This window comes from Pinus tabuliformis, chromosome 4_2, assembly GCF_031772625.1.
Source record: "Pinus tabuliformis cultivar Carrire ecotype Pingquan chromosome 4_2, CPIR1, whole genome shotgun sequence".
Lineage (NCBI taxonomy): Eukaryota > Viridiplantae > Streptophyta > Pinopsida > Pinales > Pinaceae > Pinus > Pinus tabuliformis.
In genome coordinates this window covers 784629417-784634595 of record NC_142304.1, presented here as the reverse complement: position 1 = coordinate 784634595, position 5179 = coordinate 784629417, and the positions used below count along the sequence as shown (strand labels likewise).

Genomic DNA, 5179 nt, shown 5'->3' with positions numbered 1-5179 from the left:
CAAGCTGAGTTGACTCGGCAAAAAACTCAACAGTCAAAGTAATATTCACCCAAAACTTGGCAAGTATTATATGGCCTTGTAAGTACTCGTTGAGTAATTGAAACAAAGGAAAAGTTCGGCAAAAGTTCAACAGTAACTGAAACTTGGGAAATCTCTACCTTCCTTTTTGGTGAAATTTACTTTATTTTCTGTTTCTATTTTCCGAGCTTTTGTCAAGTTTTCGCCAGATTTGTTAACAAGCCCAAGTTGCACTCTTGCTCGCCGACCTTGCCAAATAATTCACTGAGTTTAGTTGTGTGAAAATGATGAATGTAGCTATCCTGTGGAATGAGAATGTCCATCTCTGCCCAGCAAAAGAGACCGGAATGGAAAAGCTTAGGCTCCATCTCACTACCCACAGTATTACCAATAATCAGAGCAGGAACAATGGCCATCCTTGAAATGATGGAAGCGGTTGATATCTCTCACAACAATTTCTCGGACAGCAATTTTAGAAATAAGCTTGATAACAGTGTGACAGTCATCACAAACACGGAGATTTTTTATAATCTGTATAGATGTTCGAGGAGGTGTGCTGATAAGTCCAAATGCAATGGCTAGCTTCTCGCTGTGGTAAAAAAGCAACTTTTCCTTCTGCTCCTCCTCCACATCATGAAGCACAGCATTTGTGTCCGGCACATACCCTTCAGCCCTCAACTGCAATCCCAATCTTTCCAAAGCAGCGTATATCGCATCAGTTTCTGGGTGTGATCTGTCTCCTACAAGAAATGCATGTTTCCTGTTATTGACCTCAATCCAGCTACATCCTGGCTCTTTCCTGATCCCCCTGTCCTTCATAATTGTTCTCACCCTTGCAACATCAGCCCACCTGCCTGTGGCAGCATAAATGTTTGACATAAGCACAAAGGCTGCAGTATGCTTTGGTTCCAACTCCAAAATCTTTTTTGCCGCAACTTCACCAAGCTCCATATTTCCATGAATTCTACAGGCACCAAGCAAGGCACCCCACACTATAACATCTGGCTTAGATGGCATTTTTTTTATTAAGTTTTCAGCATCATTTAGCCGCCCAGCACGACCAAAAAGATCCACCATACATGCATAGTGTTCTGCTCCTGGTGCAACACAATAACCTCCTTCCATTGAACTGAAATATCGCCATCCTTCATCCAAAAGTCCAGCATGCCTGCAAGCAGACAGTACACCGACAAAGGTTATGCTGTTTGGCTTCATGCCTTCCTGTAACATTTCTTCGAATAGATGAAGTGCATCCTTTCCATACCCATGTTGAGCATACCCTGCAATCATTGCATTCCATGAAACCACATTTCGCTCGGGCATTTTACGAAATGCGTGCAGTGCATCATATATGTTACCACATTTTGCATACATGTCAACAAGGGAGCTCCACAAAATGACATCCGATTGTAGTCCTGTTTTAATAATGCCAACATGAACAAGCTTTCCCGGCTTGACAGCTGCACAGCTAGCACATGCACTGAGTATACTTGAGAATGTGGCCTGGTTCGGTTTTGTACCCATCCTTTGCATCTCAAGATACAGTTCCAGGGCTTTCTCACCGCACCCATATTGAGTATATCCAGCAATCATTGCAGTCCATGACACGACATTTCTTTCAGGCATCTTCTCAAACAGCTCCTGAGCATTCTCTATGCATCCAGTTTGAACATATCCTGCAATAATAGTAGTCCACGTCACCACATTCCGTTCAGGCATTTTGTCAAACATTTGGCGTGCATCCTCCATCATTTCATTTTGCACGTAGCCAGATACCATCGCATTCCATGATACCACATTTCTCTGGGAGATTGTATCAAATACCTTCTGTGCATCCTCTGTGCTTTTTCCATTAACATACATGGTAATAAGTGAATTACCCACAAAGACATCTGAATTAAATCCTGTCTTGATGACTTTGCCATGGACTTGCTGACCTAATGGCAAATCCTGAACACCACTGCACGCGCTAATTACGCTGGTGAATGTGAACTCATTCAACTCCACACCAGATCGTTGCATTTCGCTGAACATGTCGAAAACTTCCTTAACCCTGTCATCCTGTCCATATCCCGATATCATAGCATTCCATGAAACAACATCTCTTTCAGGCATTTCGTCGAAGAGTTTGCGTGCATTTTCCAAGCTACCATTCTGCACGTATCCGGTTATCATGGAATTCCATGAAACCACATTCCGTTCAGACATTTCATCAAACAATTGACACGCAATCTCTATTCTTCCATTTTGAGCATACCCCGTTATCAAAGCATTGGTGGACACTACGTTTCTTTCATGCATTTTGTCAAACACGTCGCGTGCATACTGCAAACTACCACACTTAACATACATTATCAAAAGTTTGGTTTCCAAAAACAAGCCCGGCTCAAACCCGGTTTTGAGCATGTGGCTGTGAATTCTCTTTCCCTCTGCAAGAGCTTTCGTGTTTATGGATGTCTGCAACAGAGAAACATAAATATGAACACCAGGCTCGTCAGTAAGATATAAATCCTTCACTGCCTTCTTCAGCTGGTTCTTTTGACGGTGTAAACTCACATTTTCGTCACTACTTGACTGTACTCCGCTCTGGTGCCATCGATTGAATCGTAACTTCTTCCAACGCAATAGACACATTGTCTGGGAGTGGGTAGTAATGTAATGGGTAGTATTCTTTGGATTAAGGTGGAGAACTTGCATCTGCTCAACAGGTTTTTCTTCATCCTACATGACTCGGAGAGCTACAAAATCAATTACACCGATAATGCCATTTCAATCTAACCGATCATAGATCTACAGGGTTGGAAGGCAAAGTTGAGGGAAAGTTATTGCTCGAAACCTGAAACCTGGCTAAAGAAAGAGAAACCTCATCCACGCTTAACATTAGAATGGAATGTAAATTTTCTTTCATCTAGTGTAGGCACATAGCACGTAATACATCTCATCCACTTTATAAAAGGATCATCAAGGCTAAATGTTAGTTATCCTAATGTTCATATTCCATTTTCAAAAATCTAGGAACACAAAGATCCCTCTATAGCTTTAAAAGCAGATATTACAACATATTCTTAGGTAGGTGAAGTTCTTATAGTGGGTGATTTCAATGCTAGGACTAATGAAAAAACTAGCATTTTTTATTGTAAGGAAGACATCGACCCTATTTGGCTTATAGAAGAGAGTAATCATAAGTGGGAAAGAATTTCAGAGGACAAGGGATGCAATATCTTTGGTAAACAATTGCTTACTTTATGTGGGGCTTTCGATTTAGTCATTTGTAATGGCTTGACTAGATGGGCAAAGTCTGTTAATTGCACTTGCAATACTTACAATGGAGCAAGTGTAGTAGATTATGTAATCTGCTCGCTTGGTTTGTGTGAGAAAATGGAGGAAGTTTTGATCGGAGATCAACTTTGGGACTTAAAATCATATTACGAGACAATTTATTTAAGTTTCTCTTGGACTGGAAATAAGCAGTTAGAGTCAAAAACTCAGTGTGTTCAACAAAATCTCCCAAAAGGTAGAATTCCTTTGACTCCAGAAAATTGTAATACCTTCAAAACGACACTAGAGAGGCTCTTCGAGAAGGAGAAAATCCCAATTCATGGCCTTCATAGTCACGGATTAACAAATTTAATTCAAAGCGCACTTGCAGAGTGAAAACGAGCAAAAATTAAGAAGTCCGAAACAAATTGCTTTCCGGTTAATGCTTGGTTTGATGAGGAATGCAAAAAGGCAAGGAGAATGTGAAAAGAGTCAAACTAGGATAGCATAAAGGTCAAAGCTTACAAGCAGATATTAAGAAAGAAAAAGGTCGATTTCATGGTTTAAAGGAGGGAAGAACTAATCTTCTTCGGGAAAAATAATCCCAAATTATTTTGGAAGGAGCTCCAATAGAGAAAGATTCAAACTGAAAATAGTATTACAACTTCTAATTGGTTTGACTACACAAGACAACTCTATGATCATGATCCCAAGGTTGAACCTCCCCCCTTAGTCAACACTGATACTGAACTCTTCATGGTACAAGAGGTAGAGATGGGTATCAAGAAGTTGGGTGTTAGAAAAACAAAAGACTTAGCTGAATTCCAAGCAGAGTATCTAATGTGGGGCTCAAAGATTCTTGCACCTCACTTTACAAACTTTTTTAACAACATCATACAACAGGGTTCCCCACAGATTGGACAACTAGTCTGGCAATACCTCTTTTCAAAAGTGATGACGTCAATAATCCCTCCAATTATAGGACTATAATGATAAACCCCTTGTTTGCAAATTTATTTGGAAGCATGCTAGAAATAAAATCAGAAAGTGGGTAGAAGAAAGAGATAAGCGTGCTAAAGGGCAAGTAGGTTTTAGACCTAAGGATTCCACAATTTATCATTGTATAACTTTAAGGCACATCATTGAAAAAGTTTGGGAGAAAAAGGAAGAAGTCTTTTGTTGTTTTGTTGATTTCAAAAAAGCTTTTGACACGGTTCCTAGGGATACGCTTTGGCACATAATGGAGGAACTTGGGATTCCTAAACATTTGAGAGCAGTTGTGCATAGGATGTATGAAGACGTGAAAGTCAAAATTATAACTTTAGCGGGCATTTCTGAAAGTTTTAGAAGCGATATCGGGGTCAAACAAGGTTTCCCATTGTCTCCTACCCTTTTTGGTCTATATATCGACAAACTTGAGGAGTGGTTAAATTCGCAAGGAGGGGATGGTTTCCATTTGGGCAAGTTTGTTATAAGGCTTCTTTTGTATGCATATGACCTTATTCTCATTGCTAAATTTGCTTTTGGTTTGCAAGAGCACTTACTATCCCTTGAGCATTTTTGTAGAAGGGTGAGGATGCAAGTCAATATTAACAAGACGAAAGTAGCGGTTTTCTCTAAAAATAGAAAACATAACTATCATAAGTTCTACTTTGAAGCAACATTCCAGAAGAAGTTGTAGATTACAAATACCTCAGAATTAACTTCAACAAAAATCTAAGTTGGGATGGTTGTAGAAAGAAAATAACTTTGGGGGGTTGGAAAGCATTTTATGCTTTTCAAAATAGGTGTAGAGAGGCAGAGTTATGGGACTGGAAAACCACTCAAACTCTTTTTGGGTTTCTAGTGATTCTGGTGATTCTCTATGGTTGTGAATTGTGGGCCAGCAGTACATCCAACATGC

At 39.9% G+C, this 5179-nt stretch overlaps 1 pseudogene; it reads right to left on the bottom strand.

The window, feature by feature from the left end:
- Positions 1 to 318: 318 nt before the first annotated feature.
- Positions 319 to 2921, bottom strand: LOC149171998 (putative pentatricopeptide repeat-containing protein At3g13770, mitochondrial pseudogene; annotated as a pseudogene).
- Between the last annotated feature and the right edge of the window lie 2258 nt (positions 2922 to 5179).